The sequence below is a fragment of the Lissotriton vulgaris genome, chromosome 1_1, assembly GCF_964263255.1.
Source record: "Lissotriton vulgaris chromosome 1_1, aLisVul1.2, whole genome shotgun sequence".
NCBI lineage: Eukaryota > Metazoa > Chordata > Amphibia > Caudata > Salamandridae > Lissotriton > Lissotriton vulgaris.
The window spans coordinates 144,773,892-144,786,547 of record NC_141685.1 but is presented as its reverse complement, the minus strand read 5'-3'; the positions used below and the strand labels follow the sequence as shown (position 1 = coordinate 144,786,547).

Genomic DNA, 12,656 nt, shown 5'->3' with positions numbered 1-12,656 from the left:
TATTTCTTATAGTAGAGGTTGGATCCTGTGGTGCTGACTTTATATTACACATTGGTATGGTTTATGTAGGTACTCTGACAGAGCTAAGGGTTATTTCATCCTTCTCAGGCGTACAGGCCCAGAACTAGAGGGACTCCATCTTGATGGAGATGAGAGGCTTCAGGGGTAAAGGTAATGTTTATAGTTAAGGCTGTTTGTGTGCTAGAGGAGAACCAGTTAGGACTGCTTCTTATCTGAGGAATGTGTTTGTCTCTTGGGCCCAGACGTAACAAGCAGCTGGCCACTGCGGTTGCGTAAAGAGCTCTGGAGCTGGCACAGGAATTCGGTGGGAGGCAGCCCTTTGTTGGAAATTTCCATGAGGGGAGAGGAATCCATATTAGCGAACTGCAGGAGAGGAGGAGTGGTCAGTTCAGCTTGGAGTCAGAGCAGTGTGGTTCTTGCAGAGGAGAGAACAGGATGTCTGCTGGAGCTGCAGAATAGAGTGCAGTTCTGGAATGGAGAAAGAAGGCAGATGATTGCTGAAGATGAAGAGAGAGAGAGCAGTGCAGAGAGCATCAAAGAAGGCTGTCAGCTGGAGCAATTGAACCAGAGGCGTGGTGATGTGGTGACGGAGGGAGAGACAGAGAGAGCCCTGATCCCACCAGAGTCAGAGAGAAATCTTCCTTCTAATAGGTGAGGTAGTCTGAACTAGTCCCCTTTACAATTACACCTTAATCTTGTTCTTATTCCCTAGGCTATTGTATGTCTAATCTTTTCTCTTTCAGCGGTGTGTTAAAAGTTCCTGTTACCCCGCAGATAAATTGTATGTCTAATCCTTTTCTTTCAGCGGTGTGTTAAAGCTACTGTTAGTCATAGAGACCCCACAGTTTTGTGTATGTGTATTGTATCATTGTTAAAATAAAACACCCCAGTTCTTAGTAAACTAGTGTGGTGTATACCTTTTGTCCCCATACAGTGGAGGTAGCCTTGTCTCCTAGCCAGGTATTACTGTTTGAACAGATGTTACCCCTGATCAGGTAAGTAATAGTGAGTAATTAGGGAGATAGGAGACCTGCAACTAAGGGATAAAGTTTATACTCCATCCCATAATATTATTGTAGTAGCGAGCCCTTAGTGAAGAGAGAGAGAGACTTCCCAACATAGAGAGATAGAGAGCTGAAGGTATTCATAGGAAAGTGGTCGTCATTGGTAAGTGGCGTTAATGAGAGCGCTGGGGAGGAGACCAGCGTGGAGGCCTGCAGGATTGCGGGCCGTGTGTAAATGAGCCGTAACAAAACTACACAATTGCCAAAGCTGAGAGACTGATTCAATAGAACTCAATTATAACAAAGCATACATGAAAAAATGCATGGACGCTGGCTTTATAAATTGCACCTTTTTTTTGCTTTTAATTGTTCAAGGGTTATTTCAGTTTTTTGTTATTTTTCTTTTGTGCACGGAAATACAAAAACATGAAGAAATATATATACAATTATATACAAACATGTGACAAACAATTAGGTATGTACAGTGATTCAAACAACCTCACAAACAACACATTCATGGCCAACCATTCATCCTATACCGCATTCATACTGGTCCCAGTGTCAAAGAAAACTTTTTGATGTAAACGAAAATGATCTCAGTTTTTACAGTTTTTTTCAGTTTGTTAATCAAGGTTTGAAAAGAAGTCAACAAGATCGTAGTGCATTGACAAATCAATTCCAGTGTTAATTCACACAGAAGACACGGGACCGGGTCGGTCGACGCGTTTCGAACCCTGTGAGTGCCAGGGTTCTCCTCAGGACCAAAAAGTAACTCTAAAACAAAGAGAAACAATCATCACTACCAAGATTTGAGAGGTCAACACCTAAAAACGCTGATCAGCCTGTGTCAGCCTACCTCTACTGTTGGGTCATGGCTCCAACCGTGAGTAAAATCAGGGATGTTCCAATTTGGTGGAGCGAAGGGTACTGGAAGACATTAAACATAAACAGAAAGGGATACTAAGTAACAGTGTTGGTGTCAGGCATCTCCTTTCTCACGCTACTAACTAAGTGTTCATCTTACCTGAGCTGCAGTAAGTGCTTGTTGCAAGTGGTTTCCTTGGATGAGTGGGATCCGTCCGTTTGATTGATTTGGGCGCCAAAAAACCGCTGCAAAAAGTCGGAACAATATTGTGAGGACCAATGTTGTTGGGTGCGGTCCAAAACTCGCCGATAACCCTAAGGGAGTCGTTCTTACCGTGGCCGTGCTCCACGCAGGAACTACAAAGATTCATACAGTTGTCCGCTCCTTCCCCTTCAAAATCCAACCGGTGAATGAGCGCTGTCCATGCCTTTGGATATAGGTGTGGTTTGACTCAACCGGGTTGTGGGAAATGTAGTTCTGTAGCGATTAGTTGTGGGAGATGTAGTCCTCGAATACCAATCATGTGTTGGGTTTGTAAATTTCAGAAATCTCATTTAAACCAGAAATCGTTGTGTCATATTTCATAATGAGAAGGGCTTCTCTCTGGTTCAGCCGTGCCTCCAAGTTCCCGCCTCTCGAATCATTTTCAATTTTCGACAGGACTGTCCACTTTAGTTTGTTTTTGTCGTGGTTCTTGGTCAGCCAATGGTGAACTAAAGGCGCATTTTCGACTTCCCTGCGTAGTCTGGATTTATGTTGTGTGATTCGTTGCCTGACTTCCTGTGTTGTTTTCCCAATGTATAACTTTGGGCAGGGGCATATGATCGCATACACGACATTTCTAGTTTTACAGTTTGTAAAGACTTCATGTTTCCAGTTGATATTGTTGAAGGAGAACACCGTTTCTTCTATGGTTTCGGGACAACAAGTACAAGTCCCACATTTGTGGTGTCCGGTAGTTGGTGGGAGACCAAATAAACTTCTAAGAGTCGGGCCTTTTTCGACGGGTAGGGCTGCCCTCACAATGTGGTTGGCGACGCTTTTTTCTTTTTTATATGCAAACAAAGGTAGATTTTTGAAATCTTCATGTAGGTCTTTGATCAGATGCCAATTGGATGTGATCAGTTTTTTGAGTTGGCTTGCTGCAGGACAGAAAGTTGATACACACACCACTCGGTTTTGCTCCTTTCTGACCCTCTTTTGCATTAATGCTTCTCGTGGCGTCCACCAAGCTCTTTTAAGAGAATTTTTCAAAAAATTTTTGGGGTAACCCCTAAGGAGAAGCCTCTCCTTTAACAGATTTGCGTGCTCGAAATAATCCTCCTTTCGCGAACAGTTCCGACGAATCCTGAGGAACTGCCCGAAGGGCAAATTTTGTTTCAGGCTCCGCGGGTGATTGCTGGAATATAAAAGTGCTTTGTTTCTATCTGTGGTTTTTCTAAACAAAGTAGTCTCGAGTTTGCCATTACAGGGTTCAACTTTGACATCCAGAAATGTAATTGATTCGTTTGAAGATGTACAGTTGAATTTTATGTCTTGTGTCCGGGTATTCAACCATTGGACAAATTGGTTGAGGGTTTCTGAATCGCCAGTCCAAATGAGAAAAACATCATCTATGTATCGCATATAATGCGAAATCCGATTTCCAAATGGGTTGTCATTGTAGATGAATTTGTTTTCATATAACCCCATGAACATGACTGCAAGCTCGGGGGCAAATGGACAGCCCATGGCTACTCCCTTTACATGGAAGAAAAATTCTGAATCAAATGAAAAGAAGTTTTTTTGTAGTGCAAAGGATGCCAGTTCCAAAATGAATTCAGACGGTACCTGCACTGGTCTGTCACGCCTGTTTAGAAAAAACGACAGAGTTTCAAGTGCCTGGTCCTGTGGGATCTGTGTGTACAATGACACGACGTCTAGCGTCACCATTAATTGTGTGCTATCGTCAAAGCTTATGGTCTCGATTTTTTGGAGGAAAGCAGTGGTATCTTTTAGGTGGGCTGGGATCTCTTCTATGAATGGTTTTAGAAAAAAGTCAATATACTTCGCCACCGGTTCGAAAAGGGATTCGCACCCCGAAACGATGGGGCGTCCTGGAGGGTTGATTTCATCCTTGTGAATCTTGGGTAGTAAATAAAATACCGGAGTCCGCAGGTTTTTGTTCTGTAAAAAGGCAAGTTCTTTCGGGCCCACAAAGCCCTGTTCAAATCCTTTTTGTATGATTTGGAATAGTTCATTCTGGATTTCGTTAGTCGGATTTTTTACAATGCGTCTGTAGCATGTGTTGTCATCCAGTTGACGATAGACTTCAGTCTTGTATTTGTTAATGTCCCAGACTACCACTGCCCCTCCCTTATCTGCTTGTTTCACCACCACTGTTTTGTCATTTTTTAATGTATTCAAAGCGTCTTTTTCGGGTTTTGCGAGATTGTATTTCACAAAGTTTTTCTTTTTCTCAATCGCTGATATTCCTGACAGGACCGTCCTTTCAAATGTCACTACCTCCTTAGGGATTTTTGAGCCTGCGGGGCAAAAGGTGGATTTCCTTTTAAGTCCCGTTGTCTCAGTTTGCGGTTCTTCACTGACGTCCGAAAAAAATGTTTTTAGTCGTATCTTCCGGCAGAATTCAAGCGTTTCTAGTTTCATTTTGACAAAATCTGTGCGTCTAGATGGAACGAAGCCTAGGCCTTTTGTCAAAATCGATGTTTCTGCTTCCGTTAGAATTCTTTCAGACAGGTTGAATATAGCCGGGGGATTTAGTTCTTGTAAAATCGGGATCTCGTCCTCATTTCCCATGGCTGGACTGGTCTCGTTCTCCCTCTGCCTTTCTGCTGGTCCTGTCCTAAAAAAGGAGTCTGATTTTGCTTTTGTCTTTGCTGTTGATTTTGTTGGTTGCCTTGTCTGTTCTGATATGGTCTATTGGAATTGTTAGAACCACTTCCCGAAGATGATGATGTATCGGGGAAGGTGAGAAATTTACGACGTGATCGTCCTTGGTTATCCTGTAAAAATCTCCTTGAATCGGAGCTTGAGTAGAAATCCTTCCTTAAGAACGGATATACAGATTCCAGGGAGAAATTTTTCTTATCCAACTCGTATTTGTTATTTTTCTGGACAACTGTAAAGTCCTTAAACTCCCCGATTTCTTTTTCTATCTTTTCAAGTAATCCTTTGGAGTCTGTGATTAGTTGGTTATCTTGAATCTCTTTCTCCAGCACTGCAATCTCTTCCAATTCTTTAACCGAGATTCTATGTGCTGTCTCGATGGTTAATACCATCAAATCCCTGCTGCACTTTGTCTCTATTCCACTGAAGCCTTTCTTATATTCAGGGTCGTCTGTGAAAACCACAGGGATGTTGCGAACTTGTAGTCCTGCAGGGATTGTGCCAGATCTTAAATGTTGGAGTAAGAAATGTCCGTGGAGATCCGTCCTGATTGTTTTTTACGTAGTCGAATCAGTTTTTCAGACTCGTTTTGGGTATTTGCCGCGAGGCTGAGAACTGCTGATGCGAAGGGAGGGGGATCTCTCATAAGGTTTTGAATATGTTCCTCAGTATACGCTACCATGTCCTGTTCAGCCATACCACAACTGAACACACGTGCAAGTGAAAGGAAAAAAGTGAAGAAGAAAGGTGAACATACACGCTTGTGGAAGGTTTAGAAAAAAGGTAGACCACCGGGCACTAAGTACATTGAATGAAAACTAAATAAAATTCCAGGACTAGTCCTGTGGCAGCTGCTCCTCTGCCCAACAGAACCTCGCGAGCCGTGGTGCCCGCTCTAAAGTCAAAAAACAAGGGAGGGTTTTGACTCCTAAACTCAGCAGGCTGAGCCGAAATGAACCGTAACAAAACTACACAATTGCCAAAGCTGAGAGACTGATTCAATACAACTCAATTATAACAAAGCATACATGAAAAAATGCATGGACGCTGGCTTTATAAATTGCACCTTTTTTTTTTGCTTTTAATTGTTCAAGGGTTATTTCAGTTTTTTGTTATTTTTCTTTTGTGCACGGAAATACAAAAACATGAAGAAATATATATACAATTATATACAAACATGTGACAAACAATTAGGTATGTACAGTGATTCAAACAACCTCACAAACAACACATTAATCGTCAACCATTCATCCTATACCGCATTCATACTGGTCCCAGTGTCAAAGAAAACTTTTTGATGTAAACGAAAATGATCTCAGTTTTTACAGTTTTTTTCAGTTTGTTAATCAAGGTTTGAAAAGAAGTCAACAAGATCGTAGTGCATTGACAAATCAATTCCAGTGTTAATTCACACAGAAGACACGGGACCGGGTCGGTCGACGCGTTTCGAACCCTGTGAGTGCCAGGGTTCTCCTCAGGACCAAAAAGTAACTCTAAAACAAAGAGAAACAATCATCACTACCAAGATTTGAGAGGTCAACACCTCAAAACGCTGATCAGCCTGTGTCAGCCTACCTCTACTGTTGGGTCATGGCTCCAACCGTGAGTAAAATCAGGGATGTTCCAATTTGGTGGAGCGAAGGGTACTGGAAGACATTAAACATAAACAGAAAGGGATACTAAGTAACAGTGTTGGTGTCAGGCATCTCCTTTCTCACGCTACCAACTAAGTGTTCATCTTACCTGAGCTGCAGTAAGTGCTTGTTGCAAGTGGTTTCCTTGGATGAGTGGGATCCGTCCGTTTGATTGATTTGGGCGCCAAAAAACCGCTGCAAAAAGTCGGAACAATATTGTGAGGACCAATGTTGTTGGGTGCGGTCCAAAACTCGCCGATAACCCTAAGGGAGTCGTTCTTACCGTGGCCGTGCTCCACGCAGGAACTACAAAGATTCATACAGTTGTCCGCTCCTTCCCCTTCAAAATCCAACCGGTGAATGAGCGCTGTCCATGCCTTTGGATATAGGTGTGGTTTGACTCAACGGGGTTGTGGGAAATGTAGTTCTGTAGCGATTAGTTGTGGGAGATGTAGTCCTCGAATACCAATCATGTGTTGGGTTTGTAAATTTCAGAAATCTCATTTAAACCAGAAATCGTTGTGTCATATTTCATAATGAGAAGGGCTTCTCTCTGGTTCAGCCGTGCCTCCAAGTTCCCGCCTCTCGAATCATTTTCAATTTTCGACAGGACTGTCCACTTTAGTTTGTTTTTGTCGTGGTTCTTGGTCAGCCAATGGTGAACTAAAGGCGCATTTTCGACTTCCCTGCGTAGTCTGGATTTATGTTGTGTGATTCGTTGCCTGACTTCCTGTGTTGTTTTCCCAATGTATAACTTTGGGCAGGGGCATATGATCGCATACACGACATTTCTAGTTTTACAGTTTGTAAAGACTTCATGTTTCCAGTTGATATTGTTGAAGGAGAACACCGTTTCTTCTATGGTTTCGGGACAACAAGTACAAGTCCCACATTTGTGGTGTCCGGTAGTTGGTGGGAGACCAAATAAACTTCTAAGAGTCGGGCCTTTTTCGACGGGTAGGGCTGCCCTCACAATGTGGTTGGCGACGCTTTTTTCTTTTTTATATGCAAACAAAGGTAGATTTTTGAAATCTTCATGTAGGTCTTTGATCAGATGCCAATTGGATGTGATCAGTTTTTTGAGTTGGCTTGCTGCATGACAGAAAGTTGATACACACACCACTCGGTTTTGCTCCTTTCTGACCCTCTTTTGCATTAATGCTTCTCGTGGCGTCCACCAAGCTCTTTTAAGAGAATTTTTCAAAAGTTTTTTGGGGTAACCCCTAAGGAGAAGCCTCTCCTTTAACAGATTTGCGTGCTCGAAATAATCCTCCTTTCGCGAACAGTTCCGACGAATCCTGAGGAACTGCCCGAAGGGCAAATTTTGTTTCAGGCTCCGCGGGTGATTGCTGGAATATAAAAGTGCTTTGTTTCTATCTGTGGTTTTTCTAAACAAAGTAGTCTCGAGTTTGCCATTACAGGGTTCAACTTTGACATCCAGAAATGTAATTGATTCGTTTGAAGATGTACAGTTGAATTTTATGTCTTGTGTCCGGGTATTCAACCATTGGACAAATTAGTTGAGGGTTTCTGAATCGCCAGTCCAGATGAGAAAAACATCATCTATGTATCGCATATAATGCGAAATCCGATTTCCAAATGGGTTGTCATTGTAGATGAATTTGTTTTCATATAACCCCATGAACATGACTGCAAGCTCGGGGGCAAATGGACAGCCCATGGCTACTCCCTCCCATGATATTATTGTAGTAGCGAGCCCTTAGTGAAGAGAGAGAGAGACTTCCCAACATAGAGAGACAGAGAGCTGAAGGTATTCATAGGAAAGTGGTCGTCATTGGTAAGTGGCGTTAATGAGAGTGCTGGGGAGGAGACCAGCGTGGAGGCCTGCCGGATTGCGGGCCGTGTGTAAATGAGAGCACCTAAGACAGAGGGGTGTGTAGGTCTGCCGGATTGCGGACCGTGTGTAAATGAGAGCACTGGGGCTGCAGACCCATGTGTGTATACCCACAGGATTGTGGCATGTTAATGAGAGCGCCAGGGAGGACACTGGTGTGTAATGAGATCGTCTCTAGAGAAAGAGGCGTTAATGAGAGCACTGACTGAGGTTAGTGTGTAATGGTAGATAATCAGAACTGCCCCAGGGTAGATTAGTCTGGACCCATGTGGTCGCGAGACTATAAGGTATGAGTGTGGTGTAGGGCATGGATATCCTTAGTAATCAGTGAGTATTCTTAGTATCCCTATAGATTTAGTGGTGTTTCTGATAATATGAGCTTGTATATTGCGAGTTCCCCATCCTCAGGTAGGTACCCAGGTGCCTGGATAGATGGTCCTGAGGAGGGAGATTGTTACGTTACGGCTGGGTTAGAGGGGCCCCTAGGGGCTGATCCCATCTGGTCCAAAAATCCGGTCGGTACAGTCATCTTTGTCACCAAATCGGGCATTGAAAATGCGAGTGTCCATTGAACCCAGCAAATCAGTTGCAGCAGGAGGGAGAGACAGTGCAATTTCCTGAAATGATTAATACTGTGACTAATCCAGGATCGATGAAAGGGGGGACATTGGTTCCACAAGCGTAGGTTCCCCAGCCATCGAGAATCCCGCAAGGGACTCGGACATATCAGCAGATGTCTCTCTTTGATGGGCTTGACGAGTACAGTCCTGACTCGTTAGTATGACGGTGCCTGAGGGGGGAGGAAGACTGCACTCTTGGGGCAGTCTTGAAGATAGACCAGAGATGACCGTTTGTAGAAGCTGACATTGACGGGCATCCTACCACCTTTTTGGTTGACACTGGTGCTACCCGTTCTACTGTTAGATCTGCAGTAGTTCCCAACCTACCCCTCCCGGACCAATCAATCCAAGTTGTAGGAGTAGCAAACAAGAAAATGACAAACCCTTTGACTGAGCCGATCCCTGTGAGAAAAGGGACTTTCCGAGATAGACATCAGTTTGTGGTATGCGACTCAAGCCCAATCTGCCTGTTAGGAAGGGATCTTTTGTGTAAGCTTAACTGCACTATTTACTGCATAGCAGATAGACAACTTGATATATCTGTACTAGTCTAGTACTCATCATCATGCATGCATTTCCTTTTCCTCCCATAACAGATTTATGATGCTCGGCTGGCAAGATGAATGGGTTGTCCATGTGTAATGTTAGTCTTTGTCAAACCTTTCCTTCAAATCCCACTTTCCATCCATTCATTAAACCCCTAACCCTCTTCCTCCCGGCTGTGTGATTTATTGAGGTATGATTAAATTAAATTTACATCATTAATTAATCACACACATGCTGGGGAGGATGTGGTGAAAGCAACACCAACTCAAGGCGGGACGAGGACATTCTTCTGCTCTAAGTATATAGTCCACACTGGCAATATTATAAATATTAGATTGCCCACCCACCAGTATTCGATATTCAAGATTTTCCAGAGGAACCTAATCCATAATAATTGAAAGCATCATCCTCCTTCCAGCACTAAAGGTTACGCTTGTCCACTTCATAGCTCAAGTCGACTTCAGTTTGTAACTTGTACTAGCCCCCCATTCTGATTTATGTTACTTTAGCATTGCTTATGGTGGTTTCTGGTTTGGCAGTCTTCTTCTCGTGTACTGTACTACTAGTCGCACTCTAGTCTCCCTCAGGTGGCTGTCTCATTATTTTTGTGTCAAAACTTGCATATAAAACGGCATTCAGTCAGTTTTAAATATGTCAATTTAATTAGTCCCTGTGATGAATATTCATTCCTCATCCTACAGTTTGAGTTCGGCTAGGAGGGAGTGAAGCCTCGGTGCAGGGTCTGGTGCTTACTGCTTCACTAGTATTCAACCTGTTCGCTAACATGCTGCTGCGACTGTCTACTACTATCACCACCAGGGCCCCTTTGGAAACCAAACCATCACCATTCAGCCATCGCTTCGTCTAATCGCAGGTAAGAGAAGAACTGTGGGGGATTCATTGAAGATGCAATAATCTGTATAAACTGTGGAAATAAATTCACACACCCACACCCCTTCCGAGTCCACAGGGGTTTATATAGTTGCAGACTGCATAGACTAGGAGGAGAGAGTAGGAGGACAAGTGAGGGTTCCGCATCTATCTGTTGCTGTGTTACACTATCGGCAGATTTAAAAAACTGTCTGTGGCCCTGCGTCAAAGGAAACAGTGCAAAGTAAAAGAGAAACCCCCAAAAAAGATTTACATCTTATGTAAAACTAAAAATGTATTCCCCTAACAAATATAAACTAGAAGAAAACCCTACAATACCTGACCCACCCCTCCCTAACCCCAACCAATGTCCAACGAAACTCCAAAATCCAAATTATCCAAACAAATGTCCATAAAAAATGATTCCAAAAACCCCAATACGAATTTCCCCAACTCCCACATTCCCACCCTCTCCCCAACTGGTCCTATCCACCAAACAAACAATTTAAAAAAGGGGCAAGAGACTGAGGCCCAGCGGCGGGCTAGGAGTCGGATCTTCCTCTCCAGCTGGTCAAACGCTCCTCTATCTGGCTTTCCAGGCGCGTAAACCTCAGGAGCATGCGGCGCTGAAAGGCTCGAAGTGTACAGGGTGAGCAGCAATGGTTGAAGAATGGCAGCGGGCGGCTTCCGGACCACCGAAGGCACTACTGGGACCTGGCGGGGGCCTGGGGCATTAGAGGCTGCAGCGGCTGCCGCCTCCTCTTCTTCTTCCTGGGCCACCAGCCGCTGATATTGGGCCCTGATGCCTGAAACTCTAATCACATCCACATCTTGGGGGCCGAGGAATCGAGCATACCACACATGTTATGTACTGCTAGTGCTACTCTGCCACTATATCATTTCATGTGTTACTGTTTTGCTAAGAGTATTGGTTACAATTTGTCTTTTTCTTTCTTTATATAGCTGGGCTATACCTATTGTCCATTTCGGGGCTCGGATTATTCCTCTGCCAACCCACGCCTCCATCAGAATAATAATAAAAAAGATAAACAAAGGCATTGATCGAGACCATCCTGCGTCCCGCTCCCGAGGCAACAAACAAGCTGAGGTACTAGACAACTGACTCATGAACCTCAACATTTCAGCAACACAGATCACATGGTCATCACCGGTGCGTAAATCTCAATCAATATATCCTGTCACTGACCAATATGGGCTACCCCACCTGAACTGGTCACCTCAGGTAACCATTGGACTGTTTCAGCGTTTACCCCGGTTGGGGTGGGAACTGTTTACACTCCGCGACAGATACTTCATTGTTCTTTGAGGTATTGGGGTAGGACTTGGACTTTGAGATTCGAAAGTGCCCGCAATGTATTATCTTCTCTTGGTGTACCTGTCACACACCTCGTAATCTTACTTGCTGCACACCATAACAATACATCTAAGCAATTCAAATCCAATGGGGGAAATTAAGGTGGTCACTTGGAATGTTAAAGGCCTTCTTGGCAAGGGCAAAGGGGAGCTGCTTTTGGGATATTGCTTGTCGACCAGTGCTTAGGCATGCGCAAAGCTTAGGGGTGAACGTCTTGCTATTACAGGAAAAACACTTGATGGGGACCAAGGCCCCATGCCTGGCCCGCTTTGACTTCATTCATGTCTTTCACTCTGGCTTCATGAAGGCTATCAGTTACACATACTCGTATATGGGCTTGATCAGTGGAGAGTCTATAGTACTGGGTAGGGTGTAAGCTCCCCTCTCTCAGTCACAAATTTACTGAATGCATTATTGATACCTGGGGATCATTACCGGACGCCCTTGCATTGATAGGGGGAGACTGGAATTATTTCATTCACCCTGATCAGGATAGATGCCATCCCACAGCTACACCACATACACAGAGTCTCGTTTGGGGCCAATGGCGGAGGCTTTGGCATGGTCCGACACGTGTAGGACTCTTCATTCACCAGTTAGGAGCTACAATTAGAGGTTATATGTATTTCTCTACCATCCATGGGCCGTTTTCTAGACTGGATCAAATTTTTATCACGAGGGAACACACTCATCGGTTGGTCATGTCGGATATGCCACCCAGAGACCTATCAGATCCCTCCCCCGTACAGCTGCAGTTAGGGATAGGTCCCAGACGGGTACTGTTTCATTGGCGATTATCGCCCTGGCATCTACACAACCCGAGCTATACAATTAACCTACATAAAGCCCTGCTAGAATACTTTTCATTAAATGAGGAGACAGCAGGTTCCGCCACTACTTTGTGGGAAGCCATCAAGCCTACCATACGGGGATTTTTCATTAGTCACCGCACTGCGGCCAAACACCAGAAAACGCAG

The 12,656-nt window shown here is 44.1% G+C and overlaps 1 pseudogene; it reads left to right on the top strand.

Annotated features, from left to right (window-relative positions):
• The first annotated feature begins 5,459 nt into the window (after positions 1-5,459).
• LOC147737847 (uncharacterized) overlaps positions 5,460-12,656 on the top strand; it is a 39,694-nt pseudogene continuing 32,497 nt past the window's right edge.